The sequence below is a fragment of the Helianthus annuus genome, chromosome 14 (assembly GCF_002127325.2).
Source record: "Helianthus annuus cultivar XRQ/B chromosome 14, HanXRQr2.0-SUNRISE, whole genome shotgun sequence".
In the NCBI taxonomy this organism is placed as follows: Eukaryota; Viridiplantae; Streptophyta; class Magnoliopsida; order Asterales; family Asteraceae; genus Helianthus; species Helianthus annuus.
This window is the reverse complement of record NC_035446.2, coordinates 74,236,353-74,264,148: the sequence shown is the minus strand read 5'-3', so window position 1 is coordinate 74,264,148 and position 27,796 is coordinate 74,236,353. Positions and strand designations below refer to the sequence as shown.

Sequence of the window (27,796 nt, the reverse complement as noted above, 5' to 3'; positions counted from 1 at the left end):
GGAAGTATTCAGAACGTAAGTTATGCGCGAAAATGCAAACTTATGCACTTTTTGACGCTTTTAGTCCCTGAATGAGCATAAAGTGTATTTTAGCACACCGAACCCCTCAAAGCCAATTTCTAAGCTATGTAAAGGATATTTAGGGTGTGTTTAACTTATGGTCATGTTCCAGAATGTTCGTTACAGTTCAAATTGACATACTTTCGCTGTTTGTCGAATTTAGTCCCTGCAAGCGAATAAACTTGATTTCGGCATACCAAACCTTCCAAAACTTATTTCTAAGTTATGTAAAGGTTATTTAAGGTATGTTAAGCCTATGTCACTATTCCGGAGTATTTTTTGCATTAAACTGGTTATATTTACGCATCAGTGCGTGTATAACCGTCCAGAAAGCGATTTAAAGTCCGAAATCGAACAAGAGTTGATATGTGCAAATGATACACATGTTTATACAAATCCCAAGTATGAAATACAATATTTCATTGGTTTGGTATTTGTTTAATGTTTGAAGTGACACAGGTGTCACACAAACACTAGTGGGGATCCTAAAGGGTGCGGAGCACCCTTACTCGTGCACATATGCGCGCGTGCCATGGGCAATAGGCCCTATGTAGTGCACTTTGAACTTCGCACACCACCTTTGTATTTTTGTCTATGAGCGCGTGGTTCTATACATTGCGGGTCCGCTTATGGCGCACCCTTGGGTGGCATAGGCGGATGCGATGGCATGTCGATGCGGCGCGAGCTCCTTAGGCGCATGGCGCACGTCATTGGCTAGGGCGGAGAGTGCAGGTGGCACACGAGTATGGACAGCGCATGACCGGGTGGCGTCCTGGTATACGTAGTGGCATCCGTATGGCGCGCATATGGCATGTCGTGAGATCCTTAAAGCATGGCGCGCGGACTGGCATGCCAGTTCAAGCGTGCGCGGGTTTGCATTGGTAATTAGGCGCACTGGTCAAGGTGTCGCGCGCACAGCGCAGGTTCTAGTGCAGTGTGCGCGTCTAGCATACGAGCGGCCTACGGCTCGCATAAGCGTGGATCCGACTGTATAGTGTGTAGCGCGCTTGGGTGCTGGTCACGATCAGTCAACCTAGTCTCCGTCACTTACAAGATCATCATGAATTGATATGACAGTTACGTTGATCACTTTAACTCCATTTTAATGCGATTAAAACCTTTTTATGGTCTTGTAGTTACAAGATTAATTATCTTGGTTAATTCAGTATTAACTACAAGATTAAATGGGTTTTAATGATCTGTAGACTACATTGTGTATAAGTATTGGAACACGGTTCATTCTGAGATAGATTGGATAGAAATATTATACACACATGAAGGTTGTCTTTGTTGGATAAAACTTAGAGAAATGTATTCTCTAAATTATTCTTTTACACTTCTAAATATTTCCTATTTTATGAACACCATCATACCCCGCGTTATCTTGGGCGCGAGTGCCATCTCCGGCAGTACAACTACTGCTTCGGTTGTTGTACCCTGGGAGACAGAACCGTCTGAGAGGAGGCGCGGAATCTGTTTTAAGGGAAGCGTGTTGAACACGTGCCTCAACAAAAAACGTCAACGATTTTGCTTGTCTTGCAGCGGAGTTTTGATCTGGAATGTGCGATTGAAGTTTCCAAAGTCGCTTGCTTGAATCAAGATTGGTACAATTATATTGTATTTTATTTCCGTTTATTTAGTATTGTAACCGGTATTGTACTAGTCGAATTTCCCTCAAATAACGAGAGTCTCGGTATTATTTATTTATTAGTATTTTTAATAAAAAGTGAAGCTAGTTCCTACATGTTCTACAAATATCTCTAAAACAATATACTTGGAAAATTCAGCAATAAACTAACCAAACAAAAAAGATGTTCAAGGCATTTGACAACAAAGACATCATTTTGAAACCCGACTTCCTTTTTAAACATATAATATATCAAATCAGTATGTCTCATCATTCCACTCTTTTGCCAACTTCAAAAGATTCTGTGTTTGTCAAAACAACATACTTCCTCACGAACCGATTAACCCTAACTTATAACGCACAAGTTGCCACAAGATGTCGACCTAAGTGTCTGGGACACACGATAGGCACCAATACATGTAGTCTTGACCCGAAACGGCAACAACATCCTTCTTTCCCAACCAAGTGGCAGGATGGGTGTCTGCTCTAAACTCGCTAAGATGAGTCAGGTCAAGTAGTTCAATATTCTTTCCTTGCAGTGCCATAACAATCAGCTCATTTATTACGCTTGCTTCTTTGTTCACTCCATTGTTGCTGGGGTCAAACCACAAGTCATGTTGTTCAGATATCATCACCATGTTAATATACCACCCTTCGTACAATTAGAAACCCATAAAATGTAAAAACATGAGCTGTTGTTCTACACCTGCTACTGGCGGCATATGTAACAAGAGAGGTATTTTAACTTTCAAGCTCCAACACAGAAATTATTATGAATTCGAGTGTTCAGAAAAGCTGGTCTAAATTAGGATTAAGGGAGAGAATGTTGAAGTTAGTCCTAATTTAGTTAAAGTGGCTGAATAATGATGAGTTGGTTAGGATTAGTTTATATCTAGCACAAATCGAGGGTTCTGTATTTAGTTTTATTTGTCGAGTTCATTAATGAAGATCAAAGTCCATGTATATTACTTCAAATCTGCGTGTTTTCATACAAAACGAGCATCAAAACTAACAGAACTAGGCTTCATACCTCGGAATTCTCAGGGGGTTTGTCGAATAAGCAACTTCCATTTTAGTTTCAATCACCACCATGGAAGTGCCTAGGTGATTGCAGCCCCTAAAATTTAAGTGCCTTTAGTGTTAGACATATAATTATTAAATTTATAAGCTAGATATGTTACTTGTTATTAGTAATATTTCTTATTATTAGTTAACCCTAAGTTTCGGCGGTTACAGCCGATCCATGTATCTGTATATATACATATGTACTGCATATCTTTTTTTTCATCAATTCATAATTTATGAACAAGAACTTCTGTCAAACCCTAAAACATTCAGCGGATATCTAACATAGTGGTATCAGAGCCCAGCGTTCGGAAAAATTCCATCAACAAAGACAACGGAAACATACATCAGACGCCATGAATCAAACGCAGGGGGTTCAAACCCAAATTCCAAAACTTACCGGACAGAATTATTATCACTGGCATATTCAGATGAAAGTTTTACTGGAATCACAAGAATTATGGGGCATAGTCGAAGACGGTTATCAAGAATTGGGAACAAATCCCTCGGATGAAGCCACTGCAGCCTATCGAGATTCTATCAAGAAAGACAAGCGGGCACTACACATAATATTTTAATCGGTCAACGAGATTGTCTTCGAAAGAATTGCAATGGCCAAATCGTCAAAGGAGGCCTGGAGTATTCTGCATAAATCATACAGAGGAGAAAATCGGGTAAGAACTGTAAAACTACAGACTCTTAGATGTGAATTTGATACGTTAAAAATGAAAGAGGAGGAATCTGTTGAAGATTATTTCAATAGAATAACCTTAATAGTCAATCAATTAAGAATGAACGAAGAAAAGATTAGCGAACAGAGAATTGTAGAGAAAATTCTACGTAGCATGACTCGAAATTTCGAGTCTGTAGTAATTACGATCGAAGAAACGAAAAATTTAGAAGATGTAACCACCGAAGAACTGATGGGAATACTACAATCCCATGAATTACGTATGAAAAGGTATGATGACACACCTGTTGAACATGCATTTCAAATTCAAAGTGGTGGACAAGATAGGTTTCGTCAAAATCGAAACGATATGGGAGTAAGGGGACGTGACAGAAATAAGGGACGATATATGAATACTATCAGATGCTATAATTGTCAGAAATTGGGTCACACAGCCAAGTTCTGTAGGAAGAAAGACGATAATGTGAACGGCGATAACGTGTTAATTCATCAAGAGAATGAACCGGAAGAAAAGGAGGATACCATGTTTATGATTTTCAACATGGAAGAAACAGTTAACAAGGATTGTTGGTATTTAGATAGTGGATGCAGTAACCACATGACGGGAAACAAAGATCTGTTCGTTAAAATGGATGATTCTCTAAAGAAGGAAGTAAGAACTAGAGATGACAAAAGATTAGAGGTGTTAGGCAGTGGAGAAGTCGTAATCAAAATACGAGGACAAAGCAAAAGAATACCAAATGTGTTCTATTGAAAGGTTTGAAACATTATCTCTTGAGTGTGGGACAACTTGTGCAGAAAGGATATAAAGTTAAGTTCGAGAAGGATTATTGCACAATACAAGACGCTAAAGATGAAGTCATGGGCACCATAAGAATGACAAACAACAAGATGTTCCCACTCAATCCTGGAAATGATCTAACATTAGCCTTAACTATGACAACGAGAGAAGTTTCAACACTTTGGCACAAGCGTTATGGACATGTGAATTTAGACACGTTAGTAGAAATGGGAAATAAAGAGTTAGTGTTTGGACTACCGAAGATACTAAGAGATAACAGCATATGTGAAGGATGTGTGTCCGGTAAACAAGCAAGGAAAAACTTTCCTAATAAAGCTAAATGGCATGCAACCAAACCTCTCCAATTAATTCACTCGGACATCTGCGGTCCAATGAGGACGGAATCCATCGGTGGGTGCAAATATTTTATTACATTCATTGATGATTTCACAAGAAAAACCTGGGTTTATTTCCTTAAATTCAAGTCCGAAGCCCTGAACTATTTTAAGTTATTCAAAGCATTGACTGAAAAACAATCAGATCATGTGATAAAGACATTAAGGACAGACCGTGGAGGAGAATATTGTGGAAGATCATTTCAAGAATACTTAGAAAGTGAATGGAATACATCATCAACTCACCAACAGCTACTCGCCCCAACAAAATGGAGTAGCAGAGCGTAAGAATAGAACGTTAATGGAACTAAGTCGAAGTATGATGAACATAAAGAAACTACCCAACAAGTACTGGGCTGAAGCTATAGCATGTGCTACATACATATTAAACCGAACAGTTACTAAGACAAGACCCAATGTAACCCAGGTTTAGGAAGTTCTTTGAGCTCAATGGGTGGGTCTTTAGAAGACACCTTATTTTGTGGCTCATCTAGATTAAGAACCTTAAAGGTTTGTTCTATGGCTATCTCTTCTTCGACAAAGTGGTCTTCTTCGTTAGTTGTATCGGGTGGTTCAGCTTCATCTTCAATTAGGGGGTCATTATTGCCAAAAGGATATTTCATTGAACGCTCAAGATCTATGCTCCTTTTGAATGCCCCTAACTGAAGAGGTAGATTGTTGAATTTCCGGTTTTTCAAAGCTTTATGAGTTTGCACAAAAGGTTTTCCTAAGACTAGTGGAGCATCATCAAGGATGACGAAGTCGGTTGGGATTACCATTTGATTTGTTTGAACCAAAACATCTTCAACTACACCGATTGATTTCATTACTTTTCGATCGGATAGAAAAATGGGAATTTGAAGTGGAGTAAAATCACTAATACTTAATTTTTCAAAAAATGTAGTTAGGCATTATGTTAACACAAAGATCTTTATCAATGGTGATATTACTAATAAAGGAATTTTGAAAGAAACATGGAACCGGTGTAAAGTTAATTTCAAAGGGATCTTCTTTTATTAGCGAGGTTTGATCATTAGTTAACTTAACACTCACTATTTCTTTGATTTTAGCACTAGTGTTTAACTCTTTTAAAAACTTAGCATGAGGGGTTACTAAACAATGATTTTCGAAAGTAGGTGACAAGAGATTAATTTCTTCAAAATTAGACTCTTCTTGAATTTTAGCGTTATCGACCTCACCTCTTTCGTTGTTTAACTCATGTGTCGGTTTTTCACTTTCTTGTTCTTCCATTTTTACATTTTCAACTATCTCTACGTTATTATCATTTTTTAATTCTTCTCTTGCGCGAGATTCCTCTTCCGTTGCGCGAGATTCTTTCATGTAACGTTCGATAGTTTTAATATGTTCTAATATCCTATTGGTCACTTCGGTGAGAGAAAAAGAATTTGGATCCTCAAAGCTTGAATCCGGTTGTTCGATCCTTGGTTCCTCATAATACTCATATGAAGTAGATGGTTCACACCATTGTTCTTCATTGTAAGTATATGATGGATAAGGGTCGAAACTTTGTTCTTCATAGTACTCATATGAGGTGGGTTGTTCACGCCATGGTTCCTCATAATAAGCATATGAAGGTGGTGGTTCATATCTTGAGTCTTCAAAGTATGAGTATGAAGGCTCATACCTTGGTTCCTCAAAATATGAGTATGAGGAAGGAGGTTCATACCTTTGGTCTTCATAGGATGTGTATGAAGTTGATGGCTCGTACCTGGGCTCCTCATAGTAGTTGTATGAATTGGATGGTTGATATGAGTTATTATATTGAACCGAGCGTGCGTTACGACAATTAGTGCAATAATTACCCCTATAATCATCCTCATCATAGGTGTAGTTGTAACCTCTTGAGTACTGATCCATAAGAATCACTCAACAGACCACAACTGAGTCTCGGGACCAGAAAACAAAAATAAGACAGAAACAGAAGCTGGACACGGCCCCGTGTTCAGGGTCTGTATCTGGGCGTTTTAATTAAAGTTACTGGTCACGTTGAGCACGGGGGCGTGTTCAGCGAGCACGGCCCCGTGTTCAGACTCTATATCTGGGTATCTACTCTAAAAATATGCAGCACGGGGGCGTGTTCAGTGAGCACGGCCCCGTGTTCAGGCTACTGTAAATGCAAACTAAACTAAAATGCAGAAAAATGTGCGCGCGTTTTAAAAAGGTTTTGAAAAACTGATTAGGCCGTCGATTTTAAGCTTTCTTAAAATCCTTGTGTCCCCGGCAACGGCGCCAAAAACTTGATGCGTGCTAGCGTGTATATATTTTAGATGTATATTTAAGCCCCTTTTTACACTTTTAGCCAAGTTTTAAATTTATAAAACACGATATTTACTAACACTAAACACACATATGGGCAAGTGCACCCATCGTGGACGTAGTATAGTGTTGGTAAGATACCGAGGTCGTCCAAGGACACAAGAGCTTTTAATACCGGTTTATCCTCAACGTCTAACCAAATCAAAAAGTGAGAAAAATGTTTTAAACTAAGAAAAATAAAAACTAACTAAATGCTGAAAAATAAAATAAAATAAAAACAGATAGACAAGATGAATCACTTGGATCCGACACGTGTATTAGTATAACCTTTTATTATTTTCGCACTTTTGCACTTGTTTAAGAGATTATCTTAGTTATTGTAGTAGGCCCCTCTTTTGAAGGCGGCGTTACCCTCAACCCAGTAGTTTGAGTCAGCAAGGATACAATCCTAAAGGGTCGGATTATTGAAAGATAATGAATTAAGTTATTAATGCAAATTGTGGTAGGCCCCGCTTTCGGCGGTGACGTTACCCTCGGCTAAGTAGTCTGAGTCAGCAGGGATACAGTCCTAAATAGCCGGGTTATAGTATTAATAGTAGTTAACTTATGAGGGGGTCAAAGAGTTTGGATCCCCGCCATCCAATACCTATGGGCATTGAAGGAGATCCTACTAAATTTGACCCAGGTCCCAAGCAGGACCTCTAAACGCTGAACAAGGGCAAGACCCTTACCAAACCGTTCCCTTAACCCCCGACCAGGTAGCCAACATACCTCCATATAGACCGTGGAGATATGAATGGTAAAAATCTTTTATTTTATATAGACAGTAAAATAACGCCAAGACACCACGGACAAACGATAAGGAAAGATCACCTTCAACATAAGTAACTAGTTATTAAAGTCATTAATACAAAACCAAATAAAAAGTGCAAAAGATTAAAAATAAAAAGTATTATACTAAACACTTGTCTTCACCAAGTGATGTAAGAGACTTAGGCAAACATGGCCTTGGTTGTCAAGAACTCTTACGATCAATCTTGGATCCCGAGACGACTCACACACTCTACGATGGACAATGGATGATGATGGTGGATGATGGTGTTATGGTGGTGGTGGGTGGTGGATGAAGTGTGAGAGAGGTGGTGTGCCAAGGGATGAAATGGAATGAAGCCAAGCACCCCTATTTATAGGCTGAACAGAAGGCTGGGCACGGCCCCGTGTCCGCTGGACACGCCCCCGTGCCCGTCTGACATTCTCTCTCTTCATTAATTGTAATTCGCAATTACAATTAATGCGCCTGCTGTACTTTCACCACGCCCCCGTGCCCGCTGGACACGGCCCCGTGGTGGGCAATGGAAGCTTCTACTGGTTTGTCTTTTCTGCTGCTTCCTGGGCACGCCCCCGTGTTCGCTGGACACGGGGCGTGTTCAGTCTCTGTTTTCTCTTCTTTGCCTTGGGAGGTGCCATTGAGGGTCCGGGCAGTCTACTTTTGTTCCTTTTCTTGTATTTATGCTAGAATTAGTTGTCTTTTTGCTTCTTTTGTGATTTTGAGCTCATTTCATCCTGAAAATACAAAAGGAAGACAAAAACACTCTTTTTCCAACATTAGTACTTAAAAAGGGTTAGTTTTATGCCTTAATTGATGTGATTTATATGTTGCATTTTACACACATCAAATACCCCCACACTTGAACTTTTGCTTGTCCTCAAGCAAAACTCTTTAAATGTGGCTTACACTCCCAAATGGAATAGGTAGAAGAGAAAGTTTTTAGCTTGTCCTAGAGTGTCGGGAATCCAAGGTCTTTGTAAGTTTTATTTTTATTTATTTACAATCCTATTCGTTATGATTTATTTTGAACATTTCATAAGATAAATTACTTACTTGGGCATAGCATGCCTTATTAAAATTCCATTTATATACAAGTTCACATACCTCACGGGGAATCACTCAACACTCGGCCGAAGGTGTATATTTTTAGTGAATCACTCGAGAGCGGCATGGAACTTACGCCTTCCATAGGCTTGCCAAGCAATCAATCCTCCTCCTTTTTAACTTTTTACCTTTGTAAATATCAAGAGGACTTTTGGGGTGAAGGGTTAGGCTTGGGTTAAAGGTGGGTGGTTTGTGTTAGTGGTTAGTAAAAGGGCGAAAATCGTAAAAAGCGTCGGTTTTCGTAAAATACCTTGTCTTTAGCGACTTTTTATTTTGAAGTATTTCTCCAAACAAGCTTTTATATAGCTTTTGTTTGTTTTTGACTTCATCATTTTTTTTATTTTTTATTTTTTCACATAAAAAGGCGAGTTTACGAAGAAAACCGAGCTTGTTACTAAAATAAAGGGTGAAAAATAAAAAATGGTTTTTGGTGGGTAAAAAGGGTTTTGGGGTAATGAAATGAAAGGTTTAGGCTCAAAGGGGCTATCTAGGGGGATTTTGGGTAGGTGATAAAAAAAATGAAAAATAATGGTTTTGAAAGAAAAATGGTTAGTCCTAATGCCTCCATCATTTACTTACTTGGGTTTAAGTTGGTAAGGACCGGGAATGTATTGTCGTGGCAAGTTCTAGATTTGTAAGAACCAAGCGGCTATTCACACAAGAAACGAAAAATGAGCATTTAGTCTAAATATGTATATTTTTATGCTCAATAAAGGCTCAAAACTCAATTTTGTGGGAATGGGTTTTTAATGTGATCAAGTATATATAATCGAATTTTTAACTAGACTTGTTATGTCGTTTCATAATTTTCTTATGTTGGTTCTTTGTTATCACGACGCTATCGGTTGTAAACTTATAAAAATATGACCTTTTTAGAACTTGTTATTCCCAACTTAAACTAAGACAAGTAAATAATAAAAAAAATTGAAAAATTTTTTAAAAAAAAATTTGGGGTGTTTAGCGGTTCCAATAGAGTTTTGTGTAAGGCTTGTGTTTAGGATTTGCAAAATTCAAGGTTTTAGCATCCCCCCCACACTTAAATTACACATTGTCCTCAATGTGTCCAAAAATAAGGTTTTTGGTTGATTAGAATGAGTAAAAGTGGTTTAAAAAGCAAAGATTTTTGTTACTGGCAGTCTGGACACGGCCCCGTGTCCATTGGACACGACCCCGTGGTGAACTGCCAGTACCGAGAACTTACAGAAGATGAACACGGGGGCGTGTTGGGTGAACACGGCCTCTTGTCTGGCAAAAAATTGCAGGTCAAAACAGCAGGTCTGGGAGATGAACACGGGGGCGTGTCGGCTGGACACGTCCCCGTGTGGGCAGTCTGTGAGCCTGAAAAACAGGTTTTGTCTCCCGGTTTCTCCATTTCGGGGCTGCAAGTGCTAATATTTAGCACTCTAACCCTTGCATTGTACCTGTCTAATCACTCAATACCAAACCAAACAAACATAAACCATCCTAAATTACCAACGTTAATTGTCTCCACGCATAAAGTAAAAATAAAACAAAGATAAAAGAAATAGTTAAGGAAAGTAAATTGTTTAACAAGCGGCACGCAGGCCGTAAATTGTTCGATAGAGAAGGGTACTTAAATCTGTGGGCTCATCACCAACCTGCCCCTCGTTCCTTCAAGCCTTCTACTCCATGTCTTCATCGCTACCATCACCTCCACCCCCATGCCTCGCCATGTACTCCCGGATGCTACCGATATCATCTTGTATATCATTAATGTTGCGCTCGATAGCTCCAACCCGGTGGTATGTGTTGTTGGCGAGATTGTAGGTGTTCCTGGTGCACATAAGGTTTTCCTGCAAAAGATCATGTAAACTTTGAAAGTTAGGAAAACCACCTCCTTGAGAGGAGGATTGACCCGGATCGCCTTGGGGTGGGTACTGAAAATGGGGAGGTGGTGCATGAAGAACTAGAGCCTCCTGCGGGTTCCATGCATAGCCTTGCGTCCTTTGAAAGCTCACCGTCCCGTCTTCTGCTTCATAAAGCAAGTTCATGGCTCGACAAATGTGGTAATCGACCCGTCCCGACCATGGACTCCTTTCAAAGGACCTTGGGATATTCGTGAAATGCTTGAAAAGACGGTACACCCATCCCCCGAAGAAGATAGGTGTAGGAGCGTGAGCAAGGCGATTTAGGTGCATGTTCCGTAACAAGAGATAAGGAACATCGAGAGGCTTCTGGTTGTGGATGCAGTGAAGGACAACCAAATCTTTCAACCCTACAACGCCACTACTGTCGTGACGCTGGTTCAGCGAGTAGGTGAGGAGCCTGTGAATGTAGCGGTAAAGCGGGTCCCTCAGTTTGGTGCTTTTGGTGCTGCTCGGGTTGTAGATTCCTTCACCTATTTGAGCCCATGCGGCTTGGCGTTCAGTTGCATCCAAGTCTCGTAATCCCCCAGTATTCTCTTCATTTCCCGATTCCTCTTCACTATATAGCCCTATGATAGCTCCAAACTGTGCCATGGAGGTTGTGAACGTGGTCCCTCCACATCGGAATGTAACTGCATCATGGTCAAACGGGTCACATCTCGAGTTGAAAATGAAGGTGCTGTAGAACTCCATCGTGCATTGATGCACCGACCGAAGCCTGGTGTTCAATGCGACAGCCAGTGGACCTCTCACAATGTTGTTGAATCGGTCAAGTTGATTCACCATGGTTAGCAAGTCGGTACACGCCCGCCTCGGGTACTCTTCCGGTCTCGTTTGTAGAATCTCGTACCGTGCCCTAGCGTCCAGTTCACTTGCGTTAAACCTCGTGAATTTCGACATCTGAAAGAATACATCAAAAGTTAGTACGAAACAAGGAAAATCGGAGTGAAACTGCAAACAGTGGGCTGGACACGGCCCCGTGTTCAGCGGACACGGCCCCGTGTCCAGGCGTCTGTAACCCAAAAATTTCATTTTTCGTCCCGGTTTCGAAAACCTGAAAATTTTTAGCCCAATAGTAGCGGTTTCCCCCGAAAATGAAACCCTAAGTGTCGTTTTTCCCAAAACAAACCGTTTACCCTTTCAATTTCGTGTTTTTCGGTTCAAGAACAAGGGTTTGGGGTTTTAGTTGGAAATCGAACGAATCTATCAACAATACATGTTTATTTACTTCCTACTATACTAATCTAAACTACTACTAACAGATTTCATCAAAAATTTTGAGTTCGATCCGGATGAACATGAAGAACCCTAGATTTTTCCCCAATTTTTGATGTTTTAACTACATGCAAGTAACTAATCTAACTACTAAAGAGGATAGAATCATACCTTGACGTTGTTAAACTCGGTGGTAACGTTGGAAAACTGCAGAAAATCGCCTCAAACCAGAGTGTTTTCGGCTATACGGGGCGTGTGGAATGATGTAACTGATAGGAAAAGAGGGTTTTATCCCGACAGTTGCCTCGACACGGCCCCGTGTCCAGCGGACACGGCCCCGTGCCGGGCAAAGTTTTTGAATTTTTTTTTTTTATGATGTGCTCGTGTGCATGCCCGTTATTTCCGAAAATGGCTAGAAGACTTACTGGTTTTGAAACGTACACTTACCTGTAACATGTCGGGTATGAGTTTATTCGTTAACCGTTTGAAGTGAGATCTCCTCTTCCTCATCCTCAATGGATCCTCGGTAGAGTTTTAGCCGTTGGCCATTGACTTTAAATGGTATCCCATTTCGAGTTTTAATTTCTACCGCACCGTGTGGAAAAACATGGGTGACGGAAAAAGGTCCTGACCACCTAGATTTTAGCTTACCAGGAAATAATCGAAGTCGTTAATTAAACAATAGAACTTGATCTCCAACCCGAAATTCATTAGATTTAATATATTTATCATGTAAATTTTTCATTCTTTCTTTATAAATTTCGGAGTTAGAATATGCATAATTCCTTAGCTCGTCTAATTCATTTATTTGACAAAATCGATTCTTACCTGCATTTTCTAAATCTAAGTTTACGTTTTTTATTGCCCAGTAGGCCTTGTGAGCTATTTCTACTGGCAAGTGACAACTTTTTTCATAGACGAGTTTATATGGGGTTGTGCCTATAGTGGTTTTATAAGCAGTTCGAAAAGCCCATAAAGCGTCGTCTAACTTGTCGGCCCATTCTTTTTTATTTATTCCTACGGTTTTTTCAAGTATTCGTTTTAAACCTCGATTAGTCACTTCGGCTTGCCCATTTGTTTGAGGGTGATATACTGTTGAGACCCGGTGATAGACCCCATACCTTGTTAATATTTTTTCGAGTTGATGATTGCAAAAATGGGTACCTCTATCACTTATTAAAGCCTTTGGTGTCCCGAAGCGAGAGAACAGTTTTTTCAAAAATTTTACCACTACTCTTCCATCATTTGTCGGAAGAGCCTCGGCCTCCGCCCATTTAGACAAGTAATCGACTGCCACAAGTATATATTTGTTTCCCTTTGAAGGTGGGAATGGTCCCATGAAATCGAGTCCCCACACATCAAAGATTTCACAGACGAGAATGCCATTTTGAGGCATTTCGTTTTTGGAAGAAATATTACCTGATCTCTGGCAGGCATCACATGTCTTTACAAGGTTTTGTGCATCCCTGTAAATGGTTGGCCAGTAAAATCCAGAATCAAATACCTTTCGTGCGGTACTTGCGGCACCATGATGTCCTCCGTATGGACCTTCATGACAATGACGGGGAATTCTTCGTGCTTCATTACCATGGACACACCTTCGAATGAGCTGGTCGGCACACATTTTGAAAAGATAGGGGTCTTCCCAAAAGTAATGCATAACATCAGCAAAGAATTTCTTTCTTTGATGATGTGGCCATCCTTTGGTGACTATACCGCTAGCTAGGAAATTAGCGTAGTCGGCATACCATGGCTCTTGTTTACTCTCCATCATTTCTAAGGATTCCGTGGGAAATTTCTCGTTGATTTACTCGTCTCTGGTTGTCTCCAAAGCTGGGTCTTCTAAGCGTGAGAGATGATCTGCAACAGTGTTTTCTGCTCCTCTTTTGTCCTTGATTTCGATGTCGAATTCTTGGAGGAGTAGAATCCATCTGATCAAACGGGGTTTTGCGTCTTGTTTCTTGAAGAGGTACCTGATGGCTGCATGGTCTGTATAGACTACTGTTTTAGAAAGAACAAGATAAGAACGAAATTTATCAAAAGCAAATACCACTGCTAGTAATTCTTTTTCTGTAGTTGTATAATTTTCTTGTGCATCATTAAGAGTTTTACTAGCATAATAAATTGGGTGGAAATGCTTTTCTTTTCTTTGTCCCAAGACTGCTCCAACAGCAAAGTCACTTGCATCGCACATGATTTCGAAAGGAAATTTCCAATCTGGCGCTATCATGATAGGTGCATTGACTAGCATTTCCTTGAGGGTTAGAAATGCTTGATTGCATTCCTTGTCAAAGATGAAGGGTACATCTTTTTCAAGTAATTTTGTTAGAGGCCTTGAGATTTTTGAAAAGTCTTTGATAAACCTTCTATAAAATCCGGCATGTCCTAGGAAACTTCTGATTGCTCGTACGGAGGATGGAGGAGGTAATCGAGAAATAGTCTCTATTTTTGGTCGATCAACTTCCATTCCTTCGCTTGAGATTTTGTGACCGAGTACTATTCCCTCTGTTACCATGAAATGGCATTTTTCCCAGTTAAGGGCGAGGTTAGTTTCCTCACATCGGGATAGCATTCGTTCAAGATTATCGAGGCATTGGTCATATGAGTCTCCAAAGATGGAAAAGTCATCCATGAGGACTTCCATTGTCTTTTCGATCATATCATGGAAAATGGCGACCATACAACGTTGGAATGTTGCAGGCGCATTACATAGACCGAATGGCATGCGTCGATATGCGAAAGTTCCGTAGGGACATGTGAAAGTTGTTTTCTCTTGGTCTTCTGGTGCTATCGGTATTTGAAAGTAACCTGAAAAACCATCTAAGAAACAATAAAATTTATGACCGGATAGTCTTTCTAACATTTGATCAATGAAGGGTAAAGGAAAGTGGTCTTTCCTTGTTGCTTCATTTAATCGCCTATAATCTATACAAACTCTCCACCCTGTGACGGTTCTCGTTGGTATTAACTCATTTTTCTCATTAGTTATTACCGTCATACCTCCTTTCTTTGGGACTACTTGAACGGGACTTACCCACGGGCTATCGGAGATAGGGTAGATTAGTCCGGCGTCAAGTAGTTTGATGACTTCATTCTTAACCACTTCTTGAACATTGGGGTTCACTCTCCGTTGTGGTTGAATTACCGTTTTGTAGTCATCATTCATTAAAATTTTGTGCGTGCACATGGAAGGGCTTATTCCTTTAATATCTACAAGCTTCCAAGCGATCGCGTTTTTGTGTTTTTTTAAGTAGGCTAATTAATTTCTCTTTTTCTACGTCACTTAATTTTGATGAAATAATTACAGGTAAACTACCATCTTTGCCTAGAAAAGCATATTCCAAACCTTTAGAAAGTTCTTTGAGCTCAATGGGTGGGTCTTTAGAAGACACCTTATTTTGTGGCTCATCTAGATTAAGAACCTTAAAGGTTTGTTCTATGGCTATCTCTTCTTCGACAAAGTGGTCTTCTTCGTTAGTTGTATCGGGTGGTTCAGCTTCATCTTCAATTAGGGGGTCATTATTGCCAAAAGGATATTTCATTGAACGCTCAAGATCTATGCTCCTTTTGAATGCCCCTAACTGAAGAGGTAGATTGTTGAATTTCCGGTTTTTCAAAGCTTTATGAGTTTGCACAAAAGGTTTTCCTAAGACTAGTGGAGCGTCATCAAGGATGACGAAGTCGGTTGGGATTACCATTTGATTTGTTTGAACCAAAACATCTTCAACTACACCGATTGATTTCATTACTTTTCGATCGGATAGAAAAATGGGAATTTGAAGTGGAGTAAAATCACTAATACTTAATTTTTCAAAAATGTAGTTAGGCATTATGTTAACACAAAGATCTTTATCAATAGTGATATTACTAATAAAGGAATTTTGAAAGAAACATGGAACCGGTGTAATGTTAATTTCAAAGGGATCTTCTTTTATTAGCGAGGTTTGATCATTAGTTAACTTAACACTCACTATTTCTTTGATTTTAGCACTAGTGTTTAACTCTTTTAAAAACTTAGCATGAGGGGTTACTAAACAATGATTTTCGAAAGTAGGTGACAAGAGATTAATTTCTTCAAAATTAGACTCTTCTTGAATTTTAGCGTTATCGACCTCACCTCTTTCGTTGTTTAACTCATGTGTCGGTTTTTCACTTTCTTGTTCTTCCATTTTTACATTTTCAACTATCTCTACGTTATTATCATTTTTTAATTCTTCTCTTGCGCGAGATTCCTCTTCCGTTGCGCGAGATTCTTTCATGTAACGTTCGATAGTTTTAATGTGTTCTAATATCCTATTGGTCACTTCGGTGAGAGAAAAAGAATTTGGATCCTCAAAGCTTGAATCCGGTTGTTCGATCCTTGGTTCCTCATAATACTCATATGAAGTAGATGGTTCACACCATTGTTCTTCATTGTAAGTATATGATGGATAAGGGTCGAAACTTTGTTCTTCATAGTACTCATATGAGGTGGGTTGTTCACGCCATGGTTCCTCATAATAAGCATATGAAGGTGGTGGTTCATATCTTGAGTCTTCAAAGTATGAGTATGAAGGCTCATACCTTGGTTCCTCAAAATATGAGTATGAGGAAGGAGGTTCATACCTTTGGTCTTCATAGGATGTGTATGAAGTTGATGGCTCGTACCTGGGCTCCTCATAGTAGTTGTATGAATTGGATGGTTGATATGAGTTATTATATTGAACCGAGCGTGCGTTACGACAATTAGTGCAATAATTACCCCTATAATCATCCTCATCATAGGTGTAGTTGTAACCTCTTGAGTACTGATCCATAAGAATCACTCAACAGACCACAACTGAGTCTCGGGACCAGAAAACAAAAATAAGACGGAAACAGAAGCTGGACACAGCCCCGTGTTGAGCGAACACGGCCCCGTGTTCAGGGTCTGTATCTGGGCGTTTTAATTAAAGTTACTGGTCACGTTGAGCACGGGGGCGTGTTCAGCGAGCAGGGCCCCGTGTTCAGACTCTGTATCTGGGTATCTACTCTAAAAATATGCAGCACGGGGGCGTGTTCAGTGAGCACGACCCCGTGTTCAGGCTACTGTAAATGCAAACTAAACTAAAATGCAGAAAAATGTGCGCGCGTTTTAAAAAGGTTTTGAAAAACTGATTAGGCCGTCGATTTTAAGCTTTCTTAAAATCCTTGTGTCCCCGGCAACGGCGCCAAAAACTTGATGCGTGCTAGCGTGTATATATTTTAGATGTATATTTAAGCCCCTTTTTACACTTTTAGCCAAGTTTTAAATTTATAAAACACGATATTTACTAACACTAAACACACATATGGGCAAGTGCACCCATCGTGGACGTAGTATAGTGTTGGTAAGATACCGAGGTCGTCCAAGGACACAAGAGCTTTTAATACCGGTTTATCCTCAACGTCTAACCAAATCAAAAAGTGAGAAACATGTTTTAAACTAAGAAAAATAAAAACTAACTAAATGCTGAAAAATAAAATAAAATAAAAACAGATAGACAAGATGAATCACTTGGATCCGACACGTGTATTAGTATAACCTTTGATTATTTTCGCACTTTTGCACTTGTTTAAGAGATTATCTTAGTTATTGTAGTAGGCCCCTCTTTTGAAGGCGACGTTACCCTCACCCCAGTAGTTTGAGTCAGCAAGGATACAATCCTAAAGGGTCGGATTATTGAAAGATAATGAATTAAGTTATTAATGCAAATTGTGGTAGGCCCCGCTTTCGGCGGTGACGTTACCCTCGGCTAAGTAGTCTGAGTCAGCAGGGATAAAGTCCTAAATAGCCGGGTTATAGTATTAATAGTAGTTAACTTATGAGGGGGTCAAAGAGTTTGGATCCCCGCCATCCAATACCTATGGGCATTGAAGGAGATCCTACTAAATTTGACCCAGGTCCCAAGCAGGACCTCTAAACGCTGAACAAGGGCAAGACCCTTACCAAACCGTTCCCTTAACCCCCGACCAGGTAGCCAACATACCTCCATATAGACCGTGGAGATATGAATGGTAAAAATCTTTTATTTTATATAGACAGTAAAATAACGCCAAGACACCACGGACAAACGATAAGGAAAGATCACCTTCAACATAAGTAACTAGTTATTAAAGTCATTAATACAAAACCAAATAAAAAGTGCAAAAGATTAAAAATAAAAAGTATTATACTAAACACTTGTCTTCACCAAGTGATGTAAGAGACTTAGGCAAACATGGCCTTGGTTGTCAAGAACTCTTACGATCAATCTTGGATCCCGAGACGACTCACACACTCTACGATGGACAATGGATGATGATGGTGGATGATGGTGTTATGGTGGTGGTGGGTGGTGGATGAAGTGTGAGAGAGGTGGTGTGCCAAGGGATGAAATGGAATGAAGCCAAGCACCCCTATTTATAGGCTGAACAGAAGGCTGGGCACGGCCCCGTGTCCGCTGGACACGCCCCCGTGCCCGTCTGACATTCTCTCTCTTCATTAATTGTAATTCGCAATTACAATTAATGCGCCTGCTGTACTTTCACCACGCCCCCGTGCCCGCTGGACACGGCCCCGTGGTGGGCAATGGAAGCTTCTACTGGTTTGTCTTTTCTGCTGCTTCCTGGGCACGCCCCCGTGTTCGCTGGACACGGGGCGTGTTCAGTCTCTGTTTTCTCTTCTTTGCCTTGGGAGGTGCTGTTGAGGGTCCGGGCAGTCTACTTTTGTTCCTTTTCTTGTATTTATGCTAGAATTAGTTGTCTTTTTGCTTCTTTTGTGATTTTGAGCTCATTTCATCCTGAAAATACAAAAGGAAGACAAAAACACTCTTTTTCCAACATTAGTACTTAAAAAGGGTTAGTTTTATGCCTTAATTGATGTGATTTATATGTTGCATTCTACACACATCAGTAGCCTGATGTATTTGACTAACACAAGACCTGATATTATGTTTGCTGTAAGTAAAGTAAGCAGATTCATGGAAAATCCAAAGAAAAGTCACTGGGAAGCTGCTAAACGTATTTTAAAATACATCAAAGGAACCCTGGATCAAGGTATCATTTATTCTAAAGGGAGTAAACAGAAGTTAGTGGGTTATAGTGACAGTGATTATGCGGGAAATCTAGATGATAGCAAAAGTACATCCGGTTATATCTTTCATCTAGGTTCAGGACCCATATCATGGCAGTCAAAGAAACAAAAGGTTGTTGCCCTCTCTTCAACAGAAGCCGAGTACATGGCACTAACTCTAGCAGGATGCCAAGGAATATGGTTAAAAGGAATTCTGGATGAACTACAAGAAAAAAACAAATATTCAATACCTATATATTGTGATAACAAATCTACTATCTGTTTGGCTAGAGATCCAGTATACCACGGTAAGAGCAAGCACATTAGAGTTAAATATCACTTCATCAGAGACTTAATAAAGAAGGAAGACGCGTAACTGTATTATTCTGTGCAACTAAAGACCAGTTGGCTGATATCATGACCAAAGCATTGCAGCCAAAAGACTTTCTTCGCTTAAAGATTTTACTGAACATGATGTTGCACTGATCTAGCTTACCGGAGGGTGTTAGACATATAATTATTAAATTTATAAGCTAGATATGTTACTTGTTATTAGTAATATTTCTTATTATTAGTTAACCCTAAGTTTCGGCGGTTACAGCCGATCCATGTATCTGTATATATACATATGTACTGCATATCTTTTTTTTCATCAATTCATAATTTATGAACAAGAACTTCTGTCAAACCCTAAAACATTCAGCGGATATCTAACATTCAGGAATTCGTTATGTATGTAAGCAGCCATGTTTTGTAGTACAATCTGAAGCCCCTCCAACATGTCAAGAGCAAAAACTATTGGCTTCCCCCCTTCAAAGAAATAAAGAGGCGACACTTTTGGAAACTTATCATATAGCTCCACCTATGATTGAAATAACATGTAAAGAAAAATATAGTGTGTTTTCAAAGAATAAAAATTCAGTTCATGTTTTTGAGGATTTAAAAGTGCTCTGTAATTACCAGTGTCCAGTATTTAGAACAAGAATATTAGAAACCACCAATATCCCCCCACACTTTTGCAGGAATATCCACATCTGCACGATGGACGCCATCTCCCTCAGACTGTTTTGGCTTCCACCTTTATTTAATCAGTAACCACAAGTAAAAAGACCTCTCAAACATGCAAGCATCATTTTACTAATGGGTGCATCATGGGAACGCATCACACGATGTTATCACATCACTGCATCGTGTGATGCGCACATTATTCTCCACTGATGCACGCATTTGAAAACCAAGCATGCAATTTCCATAATATACAAAGTTTAATCAATTCTTATGGGAAAAAGTTTTCAAAAGACTTGGGAGCACCAAGATACCAATGTTTATATTAATCATCTCAATAAATTCCATAGCATGTTGTACAAACTGAAATGCTAATATAATAAATGTACAGAAAAATTTACTCATATTTTGCTAGCAATACCTGTTGGAATTAATTCAAAGTTAGTTCAAGTATTTTATGTTTGGTTATTTAATGTCTGTTGCTTTATGTTTTGTTTTGCATGTTGGATATTAGGTTATGTTTGACCGAGTAGTAGGGATCATGGAGTCCTTTTCAAGTTTAGTTGAGTCATGGGTCAGTTGGTCAGGTAGTGGGTCAGGTCTTGTGTAGGGCTATTTATGCCTTTTGCAGCTTTCAATGAATTACTTTTGTTCTTTCCTTTATATGATATCACTGTCAACATAGTGGTATCAGAGCGTCAGGTTTGCCTTCTTTCCAAATTCATGAGTGTGTGTACGAACATGGGTTCAACAACAACAAATCAACCTCTCCTTCCAGTCTTTAAAGGAGAGGGTTACGAATTTTGGAGCATCAGAGTGAAGACAGTGTTGCGGTCTCAAGAACTGTGGGAAATTGTGAGTAGAGGTTTTGATGATGCAGATCGAGATGCAGCCAGGCTAAGGGAAAACCGCAAAAAGGATGCCTGTGCACTCGCTCTTATACAGCAGGCCGTACACGACAGCGTATTCTCGCGAATTGCAGCGTCTACAATGGCTAAGATGCATGGAATGTGTTGCGAACGGAGTAACAAGGAGATTCAAAAGTCATGACGGTTAAGTTGCAAGTTCTTCAAAGAGAGTTCGAAACCTTACAGATGAAAGATGATGAGAGTGTGGCTGATTTTCTCTGAAAGTTATTAGGATCGTGAATCAGAAGCGAGCATACGGTGAAGAGGTCACCGATCAAACAGTGATTGAGAAGGTTTTGAGGAGTTTGCCTACCAAATGGGACCACGTGGTTACAGCCATTGAAGAAGCTAAGGACCTCACCACACTCACCTTCGATCAACTCATGGGATCGTTGCAATCCCATGAAGCAAGAGTAAATCAGAGTGTTGAAAGAGTAGAGGAGAGTGTGTTTCAAGCCCGAGAAGTGGAAAACCAACCTATGATAAGAGGTAGAGGACGGTTGGCTGCTTGAGGTCGCGGACGAGGCCGTGGTCGGATGGGTGGTAGAGGCAGAAGCGCCATAGAGTGCTTCAACTATCATCGTCTTGGTCATGTCCGATCAGAATGTTGGTACGAACCACAGGTAACAAACGCAGCAGCAGAACAAGTAGAGGAGGAAGAAGAGTGCAAGTTGTTTATGGCCATGACTGATACGAACTCGGCAGCTAGCATTTGGTTCGTCGACAGCGGGTGTTCGAATCATATGACGGGACAGAGGAGACTGTTCAAAGAACTGGACGAAACAAAAAAGGTGCAAGTAAAGATGGGAAACGGGAAAGGGATTCAAGTCGAAGGTAAAGGAGTGATCAAACTGATGCTTGTCAATGGGCAGTCAAAAGTCCTACACGATGTTGAATATGCCCCGGCACTTGACTACAATTTGTTAAGTGTTTGTCAACTAATGAGGTTTGGTTATGCAGTGTTGTTCGACGATGAAATGTGTACCATCACTCACAAGGCATCAAAGAAAGTGGTATGTTCGATTCCCATCTCAAGTAATAACACCTTTCCTTTTACTGCTTCACAAGGAACTATACTAGCTGCTAGTCAAGAAGACTCAATGTTGTGGCACAACCGATATGGGCATTTACATGAGCAGGGTCTCCAACAGTTAAGTAAAAATGATATGGTGTCTGGGTTACCAGAAATAGGGGCAATTTTAGACTGTGAAGGATGTGTTTTTGGGAAACAGACAAGACATTCTTTTCGTCATCATGCTTGGCGGTCCACATACCCCCTTCAACTTGTGCATGCAAACTTGGTGGGTGCAATGCCAACTACATCATTAGGAGGTAATAAGTTTTATTTCCTTCTAACAGATGACTATACTCGCTTTATTTGGGTGTATTTTTTGAAGAAGTCAGAAAGCTTTGGTTTATTAAGACATTCAAAGCAAACGTGGAGAAGGAAAGCGGGTATCAAATCAAAACATTACGTACTGATCGTGGTGGCGGGTTTTTGAGCAAAGAGTTCATTAGTTTCTGTGATGAACATGGGATTCATAGGGATCTTACAACACCCGACACGCCACAGCAAAACGGTACTTCAGAGAGAAAAAACAGAACAGTCACTGAAATGGCTCGTTGTATGCTTCAAGCTAAAGGGCTGTCAAATCATTTCTGGGCCGAGGCGGTCGCAGCAGCAGTATATCTCATTACTTTGTCGCCCACAACAGCAATAGCAGGAAGCACACCTTTAGAAATGTGGTATGGTCGTAAACCATCTTTAAGTCACCTACAAACCTTTGGTTGCATTGCTTATGCGTTAACACCTGCTCAATTGAGAAAGAAATTTCATCCAAAATAAAAAAAATGTATTTTTGTTGGTTACTCACAAAACTCTAAAGCATTTCGGTTGTATGACCCAATTAAGAAAGATATTATCATAAGTAGGGACATTGTATTTAATGAAAATGCAGAATGGATTGATGTTAATTTTAATGATGAAGAAAAGGATACCGCATTTGTGAGAGGGATGGTGCATAATGAAGTTGAAAACACCTTTAATGAGCAATTGGGAGCTGAAGGTAATGAGAGCCCACCTGTGACCCCACAACAGATGCCAAGTTCACAAGGGTCAAGTTCATCCAGTGGGCCATCTCTTAACAGTGGTGTAGGGTCCTCAGAAGACAACCAAGTCCAAAGTTCAGGAGGTTCAATTGACTCTAACGACTCTGCCCATAGAGTTCGTGACTTTGTTGAAGTGTATGAAAACACAGTTCCATTACAATCTCCGTATGCCACATGTCAGTTTGCTCTCTTATCTATGGAACCCACCTCTCCCGAAACAGCTATGGCAAGTGAGGAATGGAAACAAGCTATGGAAGAAGAGTTGTCTTCTTTGCAAAGACACAATATATAGACCCCGGCTGACCTAGCAAAAGGTAAAAATGTTATTGGCTTAAAATGGGTGTTTAAATTGAAACTTCATGCAGATGGGCAGATTCAACATTATAAAGCACATATAGTTGCCAAAGGGTATTCACAGAAGGATATGATTGATTACGATGAGACGTTTTCCCCGGTTGCACGGTTCGAAACCATCCGGGTTGTTCTGGACTTGGCAGCCCAAAAAGGATGGATCGCCTATCAATGACGTCAAATTTGCATTCCTTAATGGTATTTTAAAAGAAGAAGTTTACGTAGCACAACCTCCATGCTTCGAAATTAAAGGAAAAGAAGATAAGGTGTTTAAACTTCACAAGGCGCTATATGGTTTGAAACAAGCTCCGCGGGCCTGGTATAGTCGTATTGATGGGTATTTGGTGCAACATGGGTACAAACGAAGTCAAAGTGAACCAACTCTATATGTCAAAAAAAAAAGTGGTACCAGTGATATCATTGTGGTGTGTCTTTACATGGATGACATCGTATATACAAGTTCTTCTGCAAAGTTGGTAGCTGAATTCAAGCAAAAGATGATTGAGGAGTTCGAAATGACCGATATCGGGAAGCTAAACTACTTCTTGGGGTTGGAAGTGACACAAAGAGATGATGGTACGTTTATTTCCCAACAGAAGTATGCTAGAGATTTGCTGTATCGGTTTGGAATGGCTAACTGTAAAAGTGTATCTACACCCATGAATGTTAATGAGAATCTACAAATGAATGATGGAAGTGCTGCTGCTAATGGTTATACATTTAGAAGTTTGGTTGGAGGGCTTATATATCTCACTCATTGAAGGCCGGATATAGCACACGCGGTTGGTGTTATATCGCGATACATGCATAAGCCGACAGTGAATCATCTTGGGGCAGCGAAGCGGGTGTTGAGATACATAGCATGATCCGTTGATGTGGGACTGTGGTATGGAAAAGCAAAGGAAGTTGTGTTGTCCGGATTCACGTACATCGACTAGGGCAAGTGTATTGATGATCAGAAGAGCATATCAGCAAACACATTTTCTCTTGGAACCGGTTTTGTCTCTTGGAGCTCGAAGAAGCAAGAAGTTGTTGCCTTGTCCACTAACGAAGCAGAATATATTGCTGCCACTGCAGCTGCATGTCAAGGTGCGACTGCCATCATCTTCTGTGATAATAATTCAGCTGTGTTTTTGTCCAAAAATCAAGCCCATCATGGTAGAAGCAAGCATATCGACATTAAGTTTCACTTCATTCGGAATTTGGTCGATGCAAGACAGATTGAGCTGGTGTCGTGTTACACGGAAGAGCAGGCTGCTGACATTCTTACGAAGCCTCTGGGAGCAGACCAGTTCTACTATCTTCGTGGGAAGCTTGGTTTAACTACACTTTGAATTAAGAGGGGGGTGTTGGAATAAATTCCAAGTTAGTTCAAGTATTTTATGTTTGGTTATTTAATGTATGTTGCTTTATGTTTTGTTTTGCACGTTGGATATTAGGTTGTTATTTTTGACCGGGTTATAGGGATCATGGAGTCCTTTTCGTGTTTAGTTGGTAGAGTCATGGGTCAGTTGTTTAGGTCTTGGTCAGGTCTTGTGTATGGCTATTTATGCCTTTTTGCAGCTTTCAATGAATTACTTTTGTTCTTTCCTTTAGGCTGGAGGGTATGGAGAGCCTCATCCCCAAGGGGATGGGCCGCCACGTCACCGCCACGTAGGAGGGGCTTGAAGCGGATGAACCTAGGGGGTGGGGGATGAACCCCTTTATATATATATACATATATACATATATATATATATTTATATATATATATATATATATGTATGTATATATAGGTATATGTGAGAGAAGGGAGGCACGGCGAGACCAGCGAGGGGGAGCCGAAAAGGACTAGCCGGGCCGAAGGGGGCGGTGTGGGGGACCGGTGCCGGGCCAGGCCAGGCCTAAGCCGGTCTTCATACCGTCTGGTCTTATATAATATCACTGTCAACAATAGCGCATGATGATATGCAACAGTGACATTGAATAAAGGGAAAATAAGCCCCTCTCCAAGCCCATTTTCTCTTCCATTTCTTAGCACCTATATCAGCAATCCGAAATATACATAACAAACTTACCAAAAAATTCTCATTCAAAGAATCCCCAACAAACCCAATTCTCTTGTCCCTCATCACACCCATGAACTCAACCGGATCAATCTCATTCAGCTCGCAATCTTTTGGTACCCATTTCCATGCATTAATCACCTCCATATTATCTCTCTGGTTTCTAACACAATTCCACGCGTTTCTGTGAAAAGGGCAGGTTTCGTCATAGATGGGCTGTCAATGGTTGGGCTCAAACACCCATTTTGCAGTCAATAGATTACAAGGCACTAGGGGTGAACATTTTGAGTATGGGAGAAGTTTTGAATATGAAACCGTACGACTTTATTATTGCTAATATTTAAACTTAAATTACCAGATGCTAGTTTGATTTTGTTTCTCTCATGGACTTCAGATGTAAGTATATAGTTATTGGCGTTGTTTACTTCCATGAATTGCTGTCAATTTAAGTTCAAATAGCTTAACTTGTTGGATTACTTTCATGCCCACCAAGTGTTTGTTGTTTTGCCTAACCATAATTTGAAATATAAACTTCGATTACTAGATGGTAGTTAGATATTTTTTGTTGCTTTCATGAATTTTGGATGTAAGTATATTGGAATGTAATAAGATAAATCAACATAGCCAGCAAATAAGGGCTAACTTTATTATTATTTTCTATACAAGAAGGAGATAATAAAAAAAGGAAATTATAGAAGAGCTATGTAGCATGGGGACTTCATTTATTTGGCCGTACCCGTATCGGGTACTTGTTGGGGACGGAAACACCATGGGTACTCGTCGGGGACGTTTCCTCGTTTCCAATGTCGGGGACGTATCTGGTAGAAGTATCCACCCCGTTTCCATTTAATTTTAGGGTTTTAACCCTTTCAAATTCCACAACCGGCCATTAAATAAATAGACCTATCATATTCGCCTTCTCTAATCTCTAAACTCCCAAGTCTCATCATCTCTAATTCTCTATTGATTGCTGATCTCTCACTAGATGAACCGGAATTTGAAAATGATTTGATTATTGATAATTAATTACCTTTGGAAGATGTAGTATTTTTGGAATTTGTTTAATATATTTTTAGTTTTTAAAATTTTTTATTGCCGTACCCGTATCTTGAAATTTTGAGTTTTGCCGTTCCTCGTTTCCGTATCGTCCCCGTACCCCGATCCCGTACCCGTTCCAGTGCTACTTAGTAGAAGAGGATGGGAAAGAAGATATTCCTAAATAGTCATCGGTTGTAATACAAGTGTACCATTAGAGTTAACAAGCTCAATTGGTGTGATCTGTTGTTCGGGTCTACCCAAACATTTCCTCAATAGGGACACATGGAATACATTGTTTATTTTGGCAGTATACGGCAGAGATAATTTGTAAGCTACAAGGACAACTTTAGCGAGGATTTGATTGGGACCGAAGTAACGGTGAACCAATTTGTAGTGGCGTTGCAGCCGAACAGAGCCTTGACGAAAATGTTGAAGCTTTACATAGACCCAATCCCCAATTTTGAATTGAACGTCATGACGGTGTTTATTAGTCGCCAATGTCATATGTTCTTGGGCTTTAAGTAAGTTAGTCTTGAGTAAGCGGAGAGTAGCATCTCGCTCCAGCAATTGTTCTTCAACGATAGAATGTCTAGTAGCGTGTGGAACATAATGGATCACAGTCGGAGGTTTCCGCCATACATAATTTCAAAGGGATCATTTTGGCAGCTGTTTGGTAGGACGTGTTGTACCAGAATTCTGCCCATGGTAAGAATCAAACCCATTCTTTGGGTTGATCGGTGACAAAGCAACGAGGATACATCTCAAGGCATTTGTTGAGAGCCTCTGTTTATCCATCTGTTTGCGGATGGTAGGCTGTACTAATTAAAAGACAGTGTGGTACCCTGCAGATGGTGTAATTCTCACAAGAAGTCCGACAAAAGCAAGGATCACGGTCCAATATAATATTTAGGGGTACGTCGTTTAACTGCACAATTTCAGAAACAAAGACAACAGCGACTGTGTAACTGGTAAACAAACCAGGTAAGGCTACAAAGTGACCATATTTGGATAGACGATCTACAAGGACCATGATGACTATTTTGTTGTGGGACGGAGGAAGAGAGGTGATAAAGTCCACTGCCAAACTCTCAAAAACTAACCCGAGAATCAGCAGCGGTTGTAAAAGCCCACTTGGGACACAAGAGCACTTCATTTGTTGACAAGTATGACAGTGGGTGATGAAAGTATGAACATCATGACGCATACCTTTCCAAAAAAAATTTGCAGTTGCCGGTGAAAAGTGCAAGTAATTCTGGAGTGCCCCCCCCCATAGGTGTCGCATGGAATTCGAGGATTAGTTGTTGGTGAATGGACGGGTTAGCAGGGATGACTAACCGGTGTTGAAAAACAAAAGACCAT

At 40.2% G+C, this 27,796-nt stretch overlaps 1 pseudogene; it reads right to left on the bottom strand.

Moving 5' to 3' along the window:
* Positions 1 to 2,016: 2,016 nt before the first annotated feature.
* Positions 2,017 to 26,941, bottom strand: LOC110944030 (annotated as a pseudogene).
* Between the last annotated feature and the right edge of the window lie 855 nt (positions 26,942 to 27,796).